This window comes from Octopus sinensis, linkage group LG5 (assembly GCF_006345805.1).
Source record: "Octopus sinensis linkage group LG5, ASM634580v1, whole genome shotgun sequence".
NCBI classification, from domain to species: Eukaryota; Metazoa; Mollusca; class Cephalopoda; order Octopoda; family Octopodidae; genus Octopus; species Octopus sinensis.
The window spans coordinates 42,128,040-42,150,529 of record NC_043001.1 but is presented as its reverse complement, the minus strand read 5'-3'; the positions used below and the strand labels follow the sequence as shown (position 1 = coordinate 42,150,529).

Below are 22,490 nucleotides of genomic sequence, written 5' to 3'. Positions count from 1 at the left end.
GGACACATTTCTCTCCTATGACATCACGATTCTCTCTCACACACTGTCTTGCTACTCAAAATACCTCAAGTCTTTGGTCCTCATGACACAGAACATTGGCAAATTTTTTCTTATCTGTTTTCCCTCTGGCTAAATAAATGTGTCTCCTCGCTTTCCTTCTGATACAGTTCCCTGCTACCACCATTCTTCCAGTCCTTCCAAGCCCGTTTCTTTTCCCTAATGGCCCTATCAACTACATTGATCCCCCACCACGTTACCTTGAGTTGAGAGGGGACTTTGCACCATCCACAAATCTGGTCAGTGACCCTCAGCAGGTTGTCCTGTAGAAACCCCCAGTTGTCTTCCACATCATGTGATGCTATATCCCTCTTTATTTCGTCAAAAGCTTTGAGCTATACGTCTCTAAATCTCTGTCCATTTGCAGGATCTTTAAGCTTCCAGACCCTTCTCCATGCTAGTTGTCTTCTGGGCATCCATTTAGCCCTGATCCTGAAGTCACTAACTACCAGTCTATGTTGTGGGGTACATTCTTCGCCTGGGAAGGTTTTGGCATTTATAAGCAGCTATCTTTCCCTTTTTCTGGTGAGGATGTAGTCAATTTGGCTAGTGTGTCTACCAAATTGGTAGGTGACTAGGTAACTGGCAGGTTTCTTGAAGTTAGTATTGCAAACCATAAGATCATTTGCTTCGCATAACTCCAGCAGCCTGGTTCCCTCCTCATTGCGGGAACCAAAACCATAGCCTCCATGTACGCCCTGAAGCCCTCTGCATGTTGTCCAACATGTCCATTGAAGCCACCAGCCACAAAGAGAAGGTCCCTGTCTTTCATCAACAATGTATTCAGCAAGAGGGAGTCATAAAATTAGTCTTTCTGTCCATCAGGTTGCCCACAGCGCCCATGACTTTTGGAAACCTTTTTTCATGCTCAGAATTGCTGAAGCATGGAATAAACTACTTCCATCAGTTGTTAGCTGCCAGAACACTACATCCTTCAAAACTTCAATGCTTCCAGACATTTGCCAACAGTACACCTGGTGTCCACCCTACTCACTTTCCTAACAACTCATTCACTGTTCATTTGTTGTGCATTATTCTATGTACTGTTCATGCACTTTTAGCTACTTGCTTCTGATGAGTTGTAGCGCACCTGAGCACTGTATACAATAAGTTTATTATTGTTGTTATAATTGTGTGTTTGTGCATGCACACACAAGCATACGCGCACGCACGCACACACACACACACATGTATAACAACTTTGGGCAAATATGTAAGCTACACTAAAATTCTTACACTTCGAACTTATTTGTTATTTGAAAAATACAGTTAACCTACAAATACAACATTCAGTTTGCTTCCTAATTATGTTGTTTGCTTAAAGTAAGAAGGGAAAATTCAATTCTCAAAAAAATTTTTTTCTCTCAGTTTATAGAAAATTTTGAGTGTAATGTAAGTAGATTAAAATCTAAGTTCTCCTAGTTTCAGTAAATCATTTGGAAGATATACTCTTATAAATATTCTTGTATACTTTAACCCAAAGGCGGATTATTTTGTCCAGCTCAGCGATTTCACCTATGTTTATTCGCCGGTTTTACCGTACTCTTAATGTGTATAAATATAAATATAAATCGAGCTAGTAATCAAGATCATATTTATTTGCAGCTTGGACAGGTCTATTGAAAGGTAAGCATCGTGATTCCATGCAGAGCTCTATAACAGTGTGCAATTAGTTTAATACATTTTATTCTGTTACTTCTCCAAAGTATGAATACTGACTTTGAAAGATAGCGATGTCTTGAACAAGGGAAGTAAATCTTATTATATTTAAATTATGTCCCTTCCGCTAATATTCTTCGAATTGAAGCTATTTGATTATTATTAGAATTACGTTAACTGAAATATAAAAAGCAGGACTTAACTACATGGGTCATGACATCAAACGTTTAAAACAACATGATGTCATTCTCCTGAACAGGATAACGACTCTGCTTTCCTCATCCTGCCTGACTAATTAGATTTTCTATTTCTGACTCACAAAATTAATGGCATGAGCACCTATCTGGACAAAACAACAGATCCAATACATCTAAATATACAATTTAAAAAAAAAAAAGTAATAAAAATAATCTTTCCTATTAGTATGTAACTGAAAACAGTATAACTGAAAAAAAAACAAAAAAAAACTATAGAACATTTTATAGATTCTATCCAGATTATTTCATTAGCAATTTGTTTATATAAATTGAAAAAATTTTAATAGATAGATAACTGATTTAAAACGTCAATATACTTATTTTAAAAAATTGCAAACATAATTTTTCTACACTTGAAAGAAAACTCATTAAAGTTGGCATAGAAATATCTATGTAAATAAGCTCTAAGGAGAAAATTTAAAATCAAAATGACAGGTCTACTGATCACTTGATTCTCTGCAAAATTCTTCATTGTCATTGTCATCATCATTTAAAATGCAATTTTTGAAGCTTACATGGGTCACACGGAGTATATTTCAGCTGATTTTCTACAGATGAATTCTTTTCTTGACACCAACCCTCAAATGTTTCCAAGCAAGGTTATACTTCCTCATGCCCAGACATGTTCTGAAAAATATTTGAAATGAATGACACTGCCAGCATTACAGTGACACTCATTTACAATTATCACATGATGTCAAGACAAGGAGCACAAATTTATATACACCCAAATGCACATCTGACCGTCTGTCTATCTATTTACCTGTCTACCTATCTATCTATATCAATTGAAGTGTACACTATCATATGTCCATTACAGCCAATCTTACCTATCAGTTTTGTGCCAAGGGTTCAACAGATTGTTGGGAAACAGTCTGATTATGTAACCCTGTGCTCTTCAGAGGTAGCTGTTATGGAATGAAGTATGATGACTGATGATGATGATATTTATCATCATCATCATTTAATGTTTATTTTTCATTGAGCTTATTATATATAGTGCTCAGGTGCACTACTTCTCATTAGAAAATGTTAAAACAGAGAACAAAACAGAAAGCAGACTTATAAATCAAGTAAAGAAAGACAGCAATGATGTATGTGCACAGCATATAGAATAAAACACAGAAAGATAGAAAAGAGAACATTAAGAGTGTTATAAGATGTGCGTATAGACATCAGGAATAGGGTTGGTGTATTCAAGGAAGCATGGAATTCTTGAAGGATGCAGTATTGTGACTGTTAATAACTGATGTGAGCAGTTTATTCCATGCTTCTACAATTCTAAGTGTAAAAAGTATGTTTCCGAATGTTATGGGTACTGTGCAGTTTTTTTAGATTTTTCATAAGTATGTTTACAAGTGGTAGAGGTATTGAATTCAAAAAGGTTACCAAAGTTGTTCTTCAAAAGCTAGTGAATGATCTTGTTGGTTTCTACCCAGCCAGCTGCTAGTGTGAAGAACAACAAAAAAATGTTAAAACTTGAAAACTAGAGTGAAAAACTCTAAAGAATGACATGAAGGAAACTAAAACACTAGTTGCAGAAATTTTAAAGCTTATAAACCTCTTGTCTTGTTAAAAAAAACACAAGGCAGAAGGCCAAAAAAAGATGTATCCATCTCCTACTTCTTCAGGCTGATCATCACCTTCTATACAAATCTCTGAAAGTGCAGCTATATTAATGTTATAGTGGTTCAGCTTGCGAGCAACAAGTGCAGTGCATCCAGATTTTATAAAAAAAAAAGTTTCTTTGTTTTTCGAGCGCAGGGTGTATATACGTCAGTCATGCTGAACTGACCAGATATAGAAAGACAGGCAATTTTAGTTCACCTTTTCTAGAACCTCCCCAGCCTCTAGGTGAGCAGTGTCCTCTCCAAATGGAGCTGCTCAGACATCCTTGCACCAACTGAATCCTATCACTGTCTTGGGCGACAAGATGACTTTATATCTAGCATGGGCCACCTACATGCAGGTCGCTGATTACATGCTTCCAACCTGTCGGGTTTGTATGCTTCGCCACCTTCCCATCGCCATAGGACTTTTGAATAAAAATAAAATAAATATATACTAAAAATAAAGATACATATATCCTGAAAATAAAATAAATATATATAAAGAAAGAAAACAAGCAGCATATATCGAGCAGAGGTTGGCAATGCCTGTGCAGAGTTTTAAGTCCAATAAGGCTTGCACAACATCTCATAGACCCTCTCCACTCTATTGACATTGTCCAGGGACAAGATGTCTGGTGCCGTTATGAGTCACAGGCCATGATCTCTAGCACAAACCAAAGATCCCCAAAATGTCCAATGCCACTCCCTGTATATCTGATTTTGTATCAGAGTGACCTTCTCCTATAGACATGCTTCAGCAGAAGCTGAGGAGTACCTCACTACCAGTGGTCTTCTGGCATGCTAGATACCATCCCAGAATTTCTACATATCCGTGCTATTGAGAAATAGCCATTGAGCCTGCACTAGATTCACCCAACCTTTCCACAGGTCTTGTTTTTAATCCTGCTGGGTTTCTAGCAACCCTCCTCACCAGGGTAGCCTGGTGGGAGTGCCGGTTTAGTTGCCAGCAACCCAACCATGCAACAGGTTGTACTGGACTCCATGTTACCAGTAGCACTTATGAGAACCTCATAAGTGACCTGACATACATACATACATGTATGCACACAGACATATACATGTAAACATACATGCACACAGACACATACATACATACATTCCAATGAAGGAGGCTTGGATCTAGGTTAGAAACTGGTTCTTTATTGGCAAGAAATCTTGAATTAAATTGAATGATGACATACATACAAACACACATACACACATACATGCATGCATACATACATAATGCACATAGGCACATACATGCATGCATACATACATACATACATACATACATACATACATACATACATACATACATACATGCATACATACATACATACATACATACATACATACATACATACATACATACATACATACATACATACATACATACATACATACATGCACATAAGATTGGAAGGCAGCTCCTTGAGAAACACTGTCTGATAATCTAGAATACATGCCCAAAGTCACATGACTCTACCACAATGTATCATCAGATGAAAGGATGAGCCTATATCAGCAGAAGACTATGCATGGATATGTCAGTATGAAGCTCTGTTATGATAGCATCAGATCATCAAAGCAGTTTATCATGGACCAATATCCTGATTACTACCTCCCACTTTGAAGGGTATGCATTTGCAATCCAGGAACAGGAAATATCAATCAAGTACCTGATGCACAAAAAGGATAGAGATGCAGGAAAAGCCATAACATGTGACAACTGATGCAGACTTTGTGAAGTTAACACTGAATATATCACCCACATCATAAGCAGTTGTCCAAAAATGTCATCATGGTATTATCAACTGATGAATCATGATGTAGCTAGGACACTCTATAACAAAAGCCATCAGATGGACAAAGAAATAAGAACCCACCATACGGTAGAAGCCATAGCCACTCATAATAAAAAGGAATACTGGTGGAATGTACCAGTGAAGACCTCTATAAAATGATAAAATGTAAGTACAACAGACCTGATATAATGGTTTGGGATAAAGAAGAGAAACTGCACAGTTGTGGAAATTAGCTGCCCAGTGGATGTTAATATAAAGCTGAAGATCAGTGAAAAAGAGAACACCTATGTTGAACTATTGAGAAATCTGCAGTTACTCTATCCAGATTACAAGTTCGGGTTTGCACCTGTAATTATTGGGACCTCGGGATAAGTAATACACTGCCTAAATACCAATCTTGAGAAATTAGGCTTCTCAAAACCAGGAAGGAGAAAGCTAATTCAAAGACTACAGATCCAATCCATCACTGGAACTGTAAAAATCTGTAAACCTTTCCAGAAGCTTCTCATTTCAATATATATGAGCATGTCTAGATATGCAACTATATGCATGAGAATACATACATGCATGCATACATACATACATACATACATACATACATACATACATACATACATACATACATACATACATACATACAAACAAACAAACATACATACAAACAAACAAACAAACAAACATAATCTGTTGGTTAATTGTCCAATAGTCAAAAATAGCACACTCTAAAGGAGAAATTGAGTGATTATATTTTTATATTTTTGTGCAGTATATCCCTGGTTATAGCATATAGTTGGTCAAAATGTTACCAACTGTTTAATGCCCACTATCACACATGGCAATATTGATGACTCTTCAGACATGTTGGCTGGAAGTGTATGGCCTCTTTTACGCTGGAGGTAAATATGTAGTTCTGATTTGCTCAGTGATGATAAAAAGTGGAATAAAGAAAAGACGGAACATTATAATATTTCACAGGAAGGTAAGAATTGCTTCCCTTTGGATTATGTCAAGTGTGTGCGTGTGTGTGGGGCAACTGTGTGTGTGTTTTCCATTTTCTAGTCTGAAAAAAGGGATCACCACATGGCCAAAACAAATTTTATTTCATGGAGGCTGCAGTGATATGCTCAAAAATATTCATTAGGCATAATAAGTTGAGGATCTTGTTCAGCAGCAAACCTAATATCAAATAAAGTGAGTGAATGCTCTAAAGCCTCACACAGAGATAGGATGCTCATTCAAGGTTAGCAGTGAATGATCAATGAGACACAGAAGCTGTGGTCTACAAAGCAGAAGTACTGTTGTCCAACAACAACAACAACAACAACAATCCTTCCTTTGTGTGTTTATCTTGATTTGCACCTGCTCAATGAGACAGGACATTAGCAATAGGATTGTTTTCCACAGCATGCAGAGCTCCATCCAACCTGGGTGGACTTATCAAATTCCTGGACACTGACCCAGATATTTCTGTGTCCCCATGCATATATCATGATTGTTGACTGAGGGCAATGATGATGATTAAAGAAAAAATTATATATATTTTTCAAACATTCAAAATGACACCTGAAAATAGACAAACTTTTAAAAATAGATAAGCTTTCATTTATCATCATGTTACAAACACCAGCTATTCTCACATTATTACAGTGGCTTCTTGTTTTGTAAACAAATAAACTGTGCCACCTTTTCACTTGAGCCTAATCATCCTTTCATTATATCTTTTACATCTCACGAGACTCCATTTATCCAGACGTTCCTGCCCATGTTTTCTTTAAAAACATAGATCTGTAGAAATTCCAACGTAACTTCAACCTCTGTAGTATACTTAAGTAAAAGGGAGAGTATCTCACACATGTAACAATACATACAGTTGCTGAGGAGAAAAATATTGATTGGTTACCACTAGGAAAGGTATCCAAAAGTAAAACTTATATACTAACAATTTCAGTATTAAATCAATAGATTTCCTAATCTGATGTTTAATGAAAAATTGTCACTTAATTCATATTGTCATCCTTTATATATTCTGATTCAATATTTATGCTGATATGATATCAGATCCATAAGAGTAAGAAAGTTTGACATCTTAAAAACCCAGAAAAATATGTAAATTAGAAATTGTTTTGCTATCATCAATACAATTTCTATTTACATTCTTTTAAATATTTTGGCAAGCTACCAAGAAATACTTGACAGATTTTTGTTATCTAGATGATGAGGAGGTTAATGTTCCAAAAGAATAGATACCAGATTAAGAATGGCATGGGAAAAGTTAAGAGAGTTGTTATCTTTGGTGACAACAAAAGATTTATTTCTCAGAGTGAAGGGCAGATTTTATGATACACTTGTGTACAATCTGCAATGTTGCATGGTAGTGAGACATACACCTTGAATGCAGGAGATTTTTGAAGACTGGAAAGAGATGAGGTGATCATGCTCTGCTGGATGTGTAATATTGCTGTACATGAATGATGGAATACAGATGAGTAGAGAGAAGAACTGGGTGTAAGAGAAAATTGGTACTGTATGCAACAGAGAAGTTTACATTGATACAAACTTGTGATGTGAATGGAGAGTATCAGTTGAATAAAAAAAAAAGGCTGAGTGCTTCAAATGGATGGAACCATCTGAAAGTTCAAGGAGGGCATGGTACAAAGAGATCAAGGAAGATATGGTACAGAGTGGTAAAGACTAATCCCAGAAAACTGAACCTCATGAAATACGTGACTTGTGGCAAAGAGTCTAACTGATGCAAGCATGGGAAAGCGGATGTAAAAATTATAATGGTAACTGTGATGGAGATTAAGATGTATGTCATCAACATTTGACTCTCCTGATTGTTATGTTCATAATATACCATTTAATCCCTCTCTTCATTACTTCCTCTCCTATCTTCCTGTACTCTTTCTATCATATCTTCTTACCACTCTTTCATACCCTTCAGGTCAGTCATGCTGTTTTATTCAATCTCATTACCAACAATCATTAACTGTCTATCCCTCTCTTTCCTCTTTCTCTCCCCTCTTGTATCTCACACTCTTACTCTTCCACTCTGGTTCTCTTCTATTATTCTCCCTTCTCATTCTAGTTCTTACTCTTTCATCACTTTCTCTTCTATCATCCGCTTGGTCAAGTTGCTTCTATCCAATCTACTTACTAACAACCATCAAGTAGGTAACCAACACCCACTCTCTTTTCAATCCCTCTCTTGCTCCTTTTTACTCTGGTTCTCTTCATTTATTCTTCTATCATCTTCTCACTCTGGCTCTCTTCTGAGCCTCTCATGTGTTAAAGAATGGAATGAATGTATAGCGATAACACTGGGAAGAGGTTTTGTTAGGGATGAGACACTACTCTAGTGCTGATGAAGAAATGAACATAGAAAATATAGGGTACAGAGTGTGTGTAAATGTATGTATATTTGTCTGTGCTTGTCACCCACCACCACTTGACAAGTGTTCATTTGTTATGTCCCTGTAACTGAGTGGTTCATCAAAAAAGACTGATAGAAAAAGTATCAGGATTTAAAGAAATAAGTACTATGGTTGATTTGTTCAACTAAAATTCTCCAAGGCAATGCTCCAGTATAATGACTGAAACAAGCAAAAAAAATAAATGATAATAGATGGAGAAGCAGATATAAAATTATATTACTGCCATCTTCTGCTTCTTCTGGTTGTTCAGTGTACAATTGTAAACTGAATGCATTCAACTTTGTTGGTGAAGCTAACCATTAAGTAGTACCTACAAATCCCAAAGGAATAAAATTAAGCATAAAGCTAGGGACAGAGTAGGTCTAGCAAACACCATTTGTTATAAAAATTGCTGTATTGTTTTGTTTGTGACATATCCTTGCAAACTGGACTCCTAAAATGAAAGAATTATTTTAGGCTTTTTTTTTATCATTTCTTGTTTGTTCATTCTCTTTGTTCATACTCTCCATACTGTAGCATCTATAATGAAAATTAAGAATCTAAGCATAATCCTTGCTCATAACTCAATGACATTTGCATAAAAATGATTTTAAAAGAAAAAGAAAAGTATAATGTAGTAATTAAAAAAAAACAACTTAATATCAGAATAAGTGGAAAGCTGACTAAGGTAATCGAGGTAGTCAGAGTATGTGACAGAATACTGAAGATTAGATTAGTGCTCCATCATAGTTTAGCAACTATTATATCGGCCTATGCCCCTCAGCCAGGGCTACCCGATGGACAGAAAGACCGTTTCTATGACACCCTACTGCAGACCACCTCATTGACGAACGACAAGGACCTTCTCTTTGTGGTTGGTGACTTCAATGGGCATGTTGGATGAGATGCTGGGGGGCTTCCATGGCGTACATGGAGGCTACGGTTATGGTTCCCGCAACGAGGAGGGAACCAGGCTGCTGGAGTTCTGTGATGCGAATAGTCTTATGGTTTGCAACACTAACTTCAGGAAACCGACAAGCCACTTGGTCACCTACCGATCGGGCCAGCATACTAGCCAAATCAACTACATCCTTGCCAGAAAAAGGGAAAGATGGCTGCTTATAAATGCCAAAACCTTCCCAGGTGAAGAATGTACCCCACAACATAGACTGGTAGTTAGTGACTTTAGGACCAGGACTAAGAGGATGACTAGAAGACGACTAACATGGGGAAGAAGGGTCTGGAAGCTTAAAGACTCTGCAAATAGACAGAGATTTAGAGACATGTTACTTGAAGCCTTCGACGAAATAGAAGGTGGTATAGCTACACATGGGGTAGAAGATAACTGGACGCTTCTAAGGGACAACCTGCTGAAAGCCACTGACCAGATCTGCGGCTGGTGCAAAGTCCCCCCAAGACCCAAAATAACGTCGTGGTGGAACAATATTGTTGACAGGGCTATTAGACAAAAGAAACAGGCTTGGAAAGACTGGAAGAACGGTGGTAGCAGAGAAGTGTATCAGGGAAGCTTGGAGGCAGGTGTATATAGCCAGAGGGGAAGCAGATAAGAAAAAAATTGCCAATGTTCTGCGCCGTGAGGATGAAAGACTTGAGATATTTCGTATTGCTAGACAGTGTGTGAGAGAGAATCGTGACGTGGTAGGAGAGAAATGTGTTCGCAAGGATGACGGGTCACTTGCGCTAAATGAGGATGCAAAGAGAGAGGTTTGGAGACGCCACTATGAAGGGTTGCTGAATGAGGAAAATGAATGGGATAAAGAGAGTCTGCCGAATATCGACCCAACAGAGGGACCAGCAATCCGAGTTGACAGTTCCTTAGTAGTTAAGGCAATTAAAAGCATGAAAACAGGGAAAGCCCCTGGCCCATCAGGAATTACAGCAGAGATGCTCAAAATATCTGGTAGTGTTGGCTATAGCCTAGTCACCCGTATAGTTAACCAGGTGATACACGAAGGAGTTATACCCAATGATTGGGGTAGCAGCATAATAGTCAACTGCTACAAAGGTAAAGGTGACGCTCTAGATACAAATAACTACAGGGGTATCAAGCTGCTGGATCAGGTAATGATCTAATTAGAGAGAGGGTTAGCTTAGATGAGATGCAGTTTGGGTTCGTGCCAGGAAAAAGTACTACTGATGCTATATTCCTGGTAAGACAGCTGCAGGAGAAATACCTAGCCAAAGACAAGCCCCTGTACCTGGCTTTTGTTGATATGGAAAAAGCCTTCGACAGGGTTCCCAGATCCCTTATCTGGTGGTCAATGAGGAAACTAGGGATAGATGAATGGTTAGTGAGAGCTGTGCGAGCCATGTACAGAGACGCTGCTAGTAAGGTGAGGGTTGGCAACGAGTACAGTGAAGAATTCCGGGTAGAGGTTGGGGTCCACCAAGGTTCAGTCCTCAGTCCCCTCCTATTTATCATAGTCCTCCAGGCAATAATGGAGGAATTCAAGACAGGATGCCCCTGGGAGCTCCTCTATGCTGATGACCTTGCTCTAATTGCTGAGTCTCTATCAGAACTGGAGGAGAAGTTTCAGGTGTGGAAGCAAGGTTTAGAATCGAAGGGCCTTAGAATCAACCTAGCCAAAACCAAAGTCTTAATAAGTAGGAAGGTAGACCAATCACAAATGCCTTCAAGTAGATGGCTCTGCTTGATCTGTAAAAAAGGCGTAGGTAGAAACTCTATAAGGTGCACCAAGTGCAAATATGGACACATAAGAGGTGTAGTAATATCAAAGGAAGACTAACTAGGAAAATAGTTTTTATCTGTGGCAGATGCTCAGGAGCAATAAACTCTGAAAATATGCAGAGACCAACTTCTACCACGTTCCAGGGAGAAAAACTAGAAGTAGTTGATAGCTTCCGTTACCTAGGTGACCAAGTCAGTAGCGGTGGTGGGTGTGCTGAAAGTGTAACTGCTAAGGTAAGAATAGCCTGGGCAAAGTTTAGAGAGCTCTTACCCCTGCTGGTGACAAAAGGCCTCTCGCTCAGAGTAAAAGGCAGACTGTATGATGCATGTGTACGTACAGCCATGCTACATGGTAGTGAAACATGGGCTATGACTGCTGAGGATTTGCGTAAACTCGCAAGAAATGAAGCCAGTATGCTCCGCTGGATGTGTAATGTCAGTGTTCATAATCGACAGAGTGTAAGTACCTTGAGAGAAAAGTTGGACCTAAGAAGCATCAGCTGTGGTGTGCAAGAGAGAGGTTTGCGCTGGTATGGTCATGTGATGAGAATGGCTGAAGATAGTTGTGCACGAAAGTGCCACACCCTAGCAGTTGAGGGAACCTGTGGAAGAGATAGACCCAGGAAAACATGGGACGAAGTGGTGAAGCATGACCTTCGAACTTTAGGTCTCACCAAAGAAATGACTAGAGACCGAGACCTATGGAAGTATGCTGTGCGTGAGAAGACCCGGAAAGACCAGTGAGAACATGACCTGTGGCCTACATACCTTTCCTTCTTGGAACATCAATGGAAATTGCAGCTGTGGTTAAGCAAACCATCCAATTGTGGCCGTTGCCAGCGTCACCCCGACTGGCCTCCATGCCGGTGGCACATAAAAGCACCATCCGTTCAAGTCCGTTGCCAGCCTCGCCTGGCCCCCGTGCCGGTGGCACGTAAAAGCACCATCTGTTCATGGCCGTTTGCCAGCTCCGTCTGGCACCTGTGCGGGTGGCACGTAAAAAGCACCCACTACACTCGTGGAGTGGTTGGCGTTAGGAAGGGCATCCAGCCGTAGAAACACTGCCAGATCGGACTGGGCCTGATGCAGCCTTTTGGCTTCACAGACCCCAGTTGAACCGTCTAACCCATGCTAGCATGGAAAACGGATGCTAAATGATGATGATGATGATCTACAGAAAACATTGCTTTTACATATTAAGTTTCTCTATATTACATTTACAAATGAAACAAGTTCTCTTTGTGCAATGGCTCCTTTGAAAGCATTACAATTCAGCCAAGATATATTCTCTGCTATTGATACAGAAAAGTGTTCCTATTGATATAGGAATAAAAGAGAAGCTTTGGCAGTAGGGTAGCAGAAGGAATGTACAAGTTACAGAACAGATTTGTTAGCAAGGTAACAGAAGGAACAATATAATTTTCAGTTGACAATAACTTGAAAAACATTTAATAAAATAACTATGAGTTTTAGATGTTTCTTAAACAATACGGGAAATTTTGTAAGCATAATTTGAAATTCTTTTTCTTTCTTTATGAAGTAACAGCAAGATAAAAAATAAATAATTTTTAACAAAAAATTACGTCACATACCACAAAGAAAATTAGTTCATGCATAAGAATATATATTTAGTTTTGTTTTAAAATATTCTTGGTGGGCTAAACTGTTGGAAATATATCTAGGTCAGACAAAGAACCACAATTTTAAACCAAGTCTTATTCAAGACCATATAGGCATAAAACATTGTAGATGTTTGGAATTAATTACAAGTGGTATATATTTGACAGCTATAGACAACAAAATTACGATTGTAATTTTTTGATTACCTGTATACTCTCTGTATTAAAAATGATACGGATGGATCTGAAAAATGAATTAGGAACTGACCTCTTTTCAACAGTACTTACCATTTTGATACTTGACAATCCCTCCTATTGGGACAGTGTGTGATTATGAAATATAGTAGTATACATTAAGTAGTATTGTACAATTTATATTAGTAAGTGCATAATGTTACATAAATGAATTAAAGTAAAATTTGAAACACTCGTTAATATAGAATTGAGGGAAATAAATAATAATTTAGCATTTATGTAAAAATTAAGATATTTACTTTGAAATATTTATTTCATAGAAGATATTAACTGTCCAATCTCTTTTTTGTTTGTTTGTTTGTTTGTTTTTTAGTGATTTCATTTTTATTTTATTTTGAATGGAGATTACTGATTTTGTATTTTTTAAAAAGACTCTGCAGACAGGAATCCTTAGACTTCAACAACTACAGCATAAATGTTCACCAGCTAATCAAATCTTATTTGGTTTAAGTGTGTTTTAATTTATGAAATAAAAATTGTCAATTGTTTATTTTATTATATTTTGACTTGAGGATAAAACCAGATTGTTATGTTGTTCTAGATTGCTGGATGAACAATTAAGATCTTTATTCCTTGGAAATTGATAAAATAAGTAACAAGTACACAAAACAATAGAAATATCATCAATGAACATACTAAATCCTTAAAAGTAAGCAAACACACCCACATTTCACAGTAATTGGTCCAAAATACTTGAAAGATCCCCACATTGAACCTATATAATGTTCCTATTAATTAACATAACAAGTACACACACATACACAAACATGTACCCCCCACCACACACACATCCAAACAGTGTGAGATCGTAGAAAATGCTTGGACAAGTGATATGCATTCTGAAAAAGGGCTGGTGAGACCCATTCTGAAGAGGAAAACCAGAGGTGAGGTAGACCTCTCAAGACCTGGCTGAGGACTGTGGAAAGGACCTCCTGATCTAGGAGCAAGACTCATAACAAGGCTTGTGATTATGCTGGGAGATCTTTTATCAACCAAGGTTCAATTAGGAGCAGGAGGAACTAAGACTAAGATATAATATATAGTTTATTTTAGCTAATCCAGTAGCTTGTTACTCCAGAGTTTTTCTTGGCATATGGTCAGTTCTTCAGATTGGAAAAAAAAAGTTGGTGTGGAAGGACCTTCTCCTGTGATGATAGAGAGAGATGAGAGCATACAAGTGTTTAATTTGCATACAGGTTGATTTTAGTAGATGTCAATAAAGAAGAACATGGCAAGACGGAAGAGTAGGGCTTATGTATCTAGACAGCACATAAACATGCCTTAGGCCAATCTAGAAAGAAAAAAAATTAAAATTGAGAAACCAGAGCAGAAGAAATATGAGGGCTGGATGGACTAGTAAGTTACTTTCTTTCCTCTCTCTCACACACACACACACACACACACATAATAGAGTGGCAGTATATGATCACAGATACTGCTGCAGTCTTGTTCTGCTCTGAGATAGCTTAATTTATATATTATGATACAGTGTACACCCATAACATCACATTTCATTTTGTAAAGAATATTGCATCCTTAACATTTGAATTTAGTGCTGTAATGTGTCTACACCCTTACCTCCTCATCTCTCTTTCCAGTTCACCTTTCAAGTTAGTCACTTGCCACTTAGCTGGTTTAACTGTATGTATACGTGCATGTATGATTACATGTATGTATGTAAGAGAAGAACAGTAATTTACAAACTTTCCCCTCCTTGTTCTTCTCATTCTCTTTCTTTTTTTCTTTCTCTTTTCTCCTCTTGGCACAATCCTCTTCTCACACTCTCCCCTCTTCCCTCTTCAGTCCATCTTTCCAACTGCTATCTAGCAACTTGTCACTCTGTTGGTGTGTGTGTGCGCGCACGCGTGCGCGCGCGTGTGTGTGTGTGCATGTGCATATGTATGAAGATCAGAAATCTCCTACTAGTCCTTCCTACCCTCATCTTTGTTTTTTCTTTCTAGACTGACCTAATGCACATGCCTGTGTGTGTGTGTGTGAGTGTGTGCATATGCAAGTGTTGAATAATTATTTACAATCCCTCTCTTTTTCCTTCTCTCTTTGTTCTCCAACCAGCCTGAATGTGAGTTCAGCTAATCATGTATCCTCATCTATCAGCTCTCACAGCAATAAGTCCTTCCACACCATCCAGTTTTTCCCTAGTCCTAATCACAAGTAATTTATTAATTGAACTAGCTGACAACAATACATTATATATGTGCAGATCAATCTAGCTGATTTACTTACTCCCTCAGAAATAGTGAGTTTATGAACAGTTAATGAGGATACTAATTGCAGATGAAATTCCAACATGGGATTGGAGCTAGTCAGGCTGATAATCTCTTTTTCTGTCTGTAAAGTTACTCATACGCGTCTGTGCTTGTATCAGTATATGTCCAGGATGAGTTGAGACAATTCCAACAAGTGAATCTATAGCTGTGGATTATGTAGACACTCTCTAACCACAAGTATGTGTTTTGCGTGTGGACAAGGTGTTTGCATCTCTCTACTATATACTATGTTGACTAAAATATATAGATGTTGTCTGTAATATAGGATAGTTTTATCAATGTGCAATATAGCAACATAACACACATTTATTAGGTGTTCCAGTGATAATAACCTTGAAATAAAAGTATCATGTGTATTGTGATAGCCTAAGATAGACAGCTTAATTGACATCTGGACAGAGGATGCTTGATGTTAAAAAGAAATGAGGAAGAAGAGAGCAATTACGCTGCTGATGGCCTTCAAAATTTGAATTCCTTTGCTTTTTCTTTGAGTTAAGAACAGGTGAAAGTCCTGGAATACCCTGAAATAGTAAAATATTAACCAGAATAAAGCCAGAATTATTTTGTTATCTTTCTACTACATTTTCATTGGAAGATGTTTTGGAGGTGTCTGTTGATGGAAGTAATGTTCGTTTGGTTGACCCTTGTGTGCAGAAGGTTAAAGAAGAATGAAGTGCAGTATTAAACTGCATTGGACTGTGTTTAATTAAAAGTATCAGTAACTAATACTTAGAAGTTAAAGTGTCAGAGATATAAGTGAACTTTGGGTACACCTGAAATGTATGCTGTAGTGGAATGATCTATGGGAAATTTTCTGATCTCTCAATATTTTCCCTTCCTATTTCACAGATGACTTCTTAACAGAAGGAACATCTAACAATGAACATTATTCCATATACAGGAGTGTGAAAAATGATTATAATACAATAATAAAAAATTGCTTCAGCAAGCTTCTGCTTTTATAACTATAGGCTAAAATGAGGACAACAGTTGCACTATTAAAAAATAATTTTAAATCATTTGAATACAATACTAATAGCAAGTAAAATGTTGACATTTTAAATTTACTTTTCTTTCTCACAAACAAGTTCAGTTGTAATAATTTCCACTCAGCAAGCTGCAGTTTATAACAGGTCAAACCTTTACTGCATCCTACATGGAAACAGAAATAGTAGGTTACTCTGCTACATAACAAATTAAGTGGATTTATTAAGGAAATTTTCACTAGAATCTATTCTCTTTCTGCCTTTTGCTGTTTCACTCTCAGAAATCAACTATTTGTACACTGTTCATCAGTTTTCCATTAGTTTAGTGTCACACTGTGATAGTTATACTGGGGTTTTTCTTTTTTTTTTTTGATTTGAGAAGTTGAGAGAAACTATTGAGTATCTTGTCCAGAACACATTATGCTACCAGTAATATGGGAATATTACTAATCCTGCACAGTGCAAAACAAAAGGGCTAAACCCTTACAAAAAGAACAAATCAGATGAAACCATCATCATCATCATCATCATCATCATTTAGCGTCCACTTTCCATGCTAGCATGGGTTGGACGGTTCAACTGGGGTCTGGGAGAGGCCAGAAGGCTGCACCAGGCCGTCTGATCTGGCAATGCTTCTATGGTTGGATGCCCTTCCTAATGCCAACCACTCCGTGAGTGTAGTGGGTGCCAGACGGGGCTGGCAAACAGCCATGGTCGAATGATGCTTTTTATGTGCCACCGGCACGGGGGCCAGGCGAGGCTGGCAACGGCCACAATCAGATGGTGCTTTTTACGTGCCACCGGCATGGAGGCCAGGCGAGGATGGCAATGGCCACGTTCAGATGGTTTGCTTACGTGCCACCGGCACTGGTATCACAGCTACAATTTCCATTGATGTTGATCGATTTCGATTTTGATTCTCACTTGCCTCAACAGGTCTTCACAAGTAGAGTTTTGTGTCCCAAGAAGGAAGGTATGCATAAGTGGACTGGCTACATCCCAGGTCGAGGCCACCTCAGTTCTATATTGAAATCCAATTTAAATCAACTTTGTTTTTCATTTCTTTGGGCTCAAGAATCTAAGCAGCTGTAAATATACTGGGATCAAGTTATCATAGTTCATAGTCAAATATTGGAATATTGTAATAAATCATAACTTTGAGGCATAAACCAGCATGGGATATAAAGCAAAATACTTTCACAAAACATGAACATATTGGTCCTTGGTATGTTGAGGTCTTAAGCTATTGGTAACTGTGAGGCTGTCAAGAGTGCCAAAAAATACATATCAAATTTATGCACTCTGCTTGGTACTAAGCCGCAACTTAAAACCAGTCCTATTTGCAACAACTGTAAGCAATTCACAACTATAGAACACTACATTATTACATTGAAAAATATGGACTCTCAAAGCTGTTATAGTCTATCTGTATTGAATAAAACTGCTTATTGTCATAATTTTTGTACTCCAGCAGAGCTGATCAAGACAGTTCAGTAACAATAGTAATAATAAAAAAAAATATAGCAACAACAATAGCATCACTAACCAGATGTTCACTCACAATTCTCCATCTGAGAAGCTTGATAGCTTATCAACAATGCTATTGCAAATCTATATTTCTTTGATAAGCTTCATGAAGTCAAAATTATTGGAAGGTTAAGGATTTTTTTTTCAGATTTATGTGGTGTATAATAGAAATTATATAAAATCTCCAGAATGTGTTGATGCTTTTTAAAATAGGCTTTTATTATTATTATTATTATTATTATTATTATTATTATTATTATTATTATTATTATTATTATTATTATTATTATTATTATTAATATTATCATCATCATCATCATCATCATCATTATTATTATTATTATTATACTTTCATCTATTAGTTTAATCCATTTTAAGATGCATCATAATTTTGGATACTCTTAAAATTTCATCTTCAATCTTGACAAATAAAACTCCAATTAAAAGAATAAAATTACATTAAACTTAAGTTAGCTATAGAAGCTTCTAGAAGGGAATATTTCTGTACATTGAGTGTATATGTGGATATTGATTGAATAGGTAATATATAAGTCAGAAAAGAAAAGGCATCAGATGTCTCACTTGGCACTTTTTGTAAAAATTTGGCAAAATTAGGACTCAATGTATTTTTTGAATAGTTTTAGATTGATTGATAGATTAGTTCATGGAATATTTGTTGTGAATTTTCTTTTTTAAAGGAATTTAAAATATGATTTTATCAAATTTATTAAATATAATTATTAAATGAATGTATATCAGGAAAATTGCTGCTGCTGCTTCTTTATCAAATCTTTAATGGTTGCCAGTGATAGAAGACTACTACTGGTGTCAACACTATGTCTATTAATGCGTGAAAAGATTAATCTTTTGTCAGTTTTTATTATTATATTGTTATTGTTGTTTAGATGCCACTCCCAGCCAGTTTCGACAGAAAGACCTCTGATCAAAAGCGTTTTGATCAGGTCACAGTGTATCTTGGACTATATTATCAAATGCGTCTTTCCTTTTATAAGAGAAGTGGCTGTATGGTAAAGAGAAAACTGAAAAAAGCCTGTCATATATATATATATATATAAGACAGCTTCAGGAAAAATACCTAGCCAAAGATAAACCTCTGTACCTGGCTTTCATTGACATGTAGAAAGTCTTTGACAGGGTCTCCCAATCCCTTATCTGGTGGTCAATGAGGAAACTAGGGATAAATGAATGGTTAGTGAGAGCTGTGTAAGCCATGTACAAGGATGCTGTCAGTAAGGTGAGGGTTGGCAACAAGTACAGTAAAGAATTCAAGGTAGAGGCTGGGTCCACCAAGGTTCAGTCCTCAGCCCCCTCCTATTTATCATAGTCCTCCAGGTAATAACGGCCCTAATTGCTGAGTCACTATCAGAACAAGAGGAGAAGTTTCAGATGTGGAAGCAAGGATTAGAATGGAAGGGCCTTAGAGTCAACCTAGCTAAAACCAAAGTCTTAATAAGTAGGAAGGCAGACAAACCAGAAATCCCTTCAGGTAGATGGCCCTACTTGATCTGTAAAAAAGGCGTAGGTAGAAACTCTATAAGATGTACCCAGTGTAAGTTATGGACACCTAAGAGGTGCAGCAATATCAAAGGAAGGCTAACTGGGAAGATAGTTTTTGTATGTGGCAAATGCTCAGGTGCAATAAACATTGAAAATGTGCAGAGAACAACTTCTGTCACTTTCCAGGGAGAAAAACTACAAGTAGTTGACAGGTTCTGTTACCTAGGTAGCCAAGTCAGTAGCAGGGGTGGTTGTTCTGAAAGTGTAGCTGCTAGAATAACAATAGCCTGGGCAAAGTTCAGAGAGCTCCTACCTCTGCTGGTGACAAAGGGCCTCTTGCTCAGAGCAAAAGGTAGAGTGTATGATGCATGTGTACGAACAGCCATGCTACACAGTAGTGAAACATGGGCCGTGACTGCTGAGGACATGCGTAAGCTCGCAAGGAATGAAGCCAGTATGCTCTGCTGGATGTGTAATGTCAGTATGCATACACGACAGAGTGTAAGTGCCTTGAGAGAAAAGTTGGACCTAAGAAGCATCAGATGTGGTGTGCAAGAGAGACAACTGCGCTGGTATGGTCATGTGGTGAGAATAGATGAGGATAGCTGTGTGAAAAAGTGTCACACCCTATCGGTTGAGGGAACCTGTGGAAGAGGTAGACCGAGGAAGACCTGGGATGAGGTAGTGAAGCACAACTTTTGAACATTGGGCCCCATCAAGGCAATGACGTGTGACTGACCTTTGGAAATACACTGTGCTTGAGAAGACCTGGCAAGCCAAGTGAGATATAACACATGACCTATGTCAGTGGTGTAACCAGCCCACTTATGCGTACGTTTCTTTCATTGGACACTAAACTCTGCTTGCGAAGACCTGTTGAGGCAAGTGAAATCGAAATCAAATTTGCTGACATTGCCGATGACAGCACTGCCTGACTGGCATCTGTGCTAGTGGAACGTTAAGAGCACCATCCGAGCGGGATCATTGCCAGGGCCGCTAACTGGATCCCATGCCAGTGGCACGTAAAAAGCACCATTCAAGTGTGATCATTACCAGCATCACCTTACTGGCTTGGCCGTTGCCAGTGCCACTGGTCTGGCTCCTGTGCAGGTGGCATGTAAAAAACACCATTGCCAGTACTGCCTGACTGACCCTTGTGCTGGTGGTACATAAAAGCACCCACTACACTTTCAGAGTGGTTGGTGTTAGGAAGTGCATCCAGCTGTAGAAACTCTGCTAGATCAGATTAGAGCCTGGTGCAGCCATCGAGCTTGCCAGTCCTCAGTCAAACCATCCAACCCATGCCAGCATGGAAAGTAGACGTTAAACAATTATGATAATGATGATGATACATACATACATATATATGTGTGTTTGTGTCTTTGTATCTGTGTTTGCCTCCAATCACCAATTGACAACTGGTGTTGGTGTGTTTGTGTCCCTGTAACTTGGTGGTTCAGCAAAAGAGACCAATAGAATAAGTACCAAGCTTAAAAAGTTAGTACTGGGATTGATTGATTCAACTAAAATTTCAAAGCTGCAGTCTAATGACTGAAATAAGTAAAAGATAAAAGATCTTGAGTGAAGTTGGGCGATTTAATTCTATCAAGTCTAGCCACCATGTAGATGCTTCTCTTATTAGCTTAATATGGTTAGTATGCATTTTCAAATGAAGGTGGTGGATGGTAGAATCAGTAGAGCACTGGATAAAATGCTTTGTGAGATATAATTACACTCCTATACTTTTCGAGTTCTAATATCACTAGAGGTTTTTGCTGTTTTGTCCCACAAAGATCACATTAATAAATACCAGTAGTATACAAGATTTGCTTCAATTGATGTATGACCCATATTAGAAATCATTACTGTATCCTTCCTTCTTGGGTCAATCCAAAGGTTTCTGGGGGCTTGAGCAAGCTGAATTTCAGCACTCTTACAGGTATAATTCTAAAGTCTTTTGTCAGACTGTGTAACAGGATATAGTGTCTCTTTAATCACATTTATATATTGGTAGTCCTAAGATGTAAATAAGTGATCACACTTGTAAAATCTGCCTGCTTGATTTATCATTGAAAAACAACAGCATGCCTGGTTGTAAAAGTTGCAAATGAAGAAATAGAGTATTTATTACAATTTACTACATGTAAGAAAAAATATTTTATCATATTTCTGTTATTATTTTGACATTTTCACCTTGTTAATGGAAGATTCGAAACATGATGTGATGTCCTTACCAACCACCACCACCACCACCACCATCAGTATGCGGTATCCTCAAGTATCTGTTCCAGGATGACAGTACAGATTGCTAGTACCTTCAGGCAGCTCCTGAAGCAAGCCCACAACTAAGTAGGTCTCAGTATTATATAATGGGATTGGCCTCAAGCATGTTTGTAAAGCTTTTCGGAAAATAAATAAAAAAAATAAAATAAAATAAAAATGCACAACTTATTCCTGCTCCAGATTACTATGTTTAATATAGCTAGTAGATAATCTCTTGCAATGTGGTTGTTCATCTCTTGCTTACAAATACTTAAACATAAACATAATTCTAATTCAATATGACAGAACTGTTTGTTTATATAGATAGTAAAATTTTTGTAAACAAAGGTGAACAGGTTTGACTATGTGGTAAGAAGTTTGCTGCCCATCCACATGGTTCCAGGTTCAGTCCCACAGTGTGGTAACTCGGACAAATGTTTTCTACTACAACCTCAGGCCAACCAAAGCCTTGTGGATGGATTTGGTAGACAGAAACTGAAAGAAGCCCATCATCATCATCA

General features: G+C 37.7%; 1 long non-coding RNA gene across 1 annotated transcript; it reads left to right on the top strand.

The window, feature by feature from the left end:
* The first annotated feature begins 3,281 nt into the window (after window positions 1–3,281).
* LOC118763495 lies at window positions 3,282–21,393 on the top strand. The gene is made up of 3 exons (XR_004999254.1): window positions 3,282–3,369; window positions 10,831–10,836; window positions 21,383–21,393. It is a non-coding gene; the product is annotated as an uncharacterized LOC118763495 (long non-coding RNA).
* The last annotated feature ends 1,097 nt before the right edge of the window (window positions 21,394–22,490 follow it).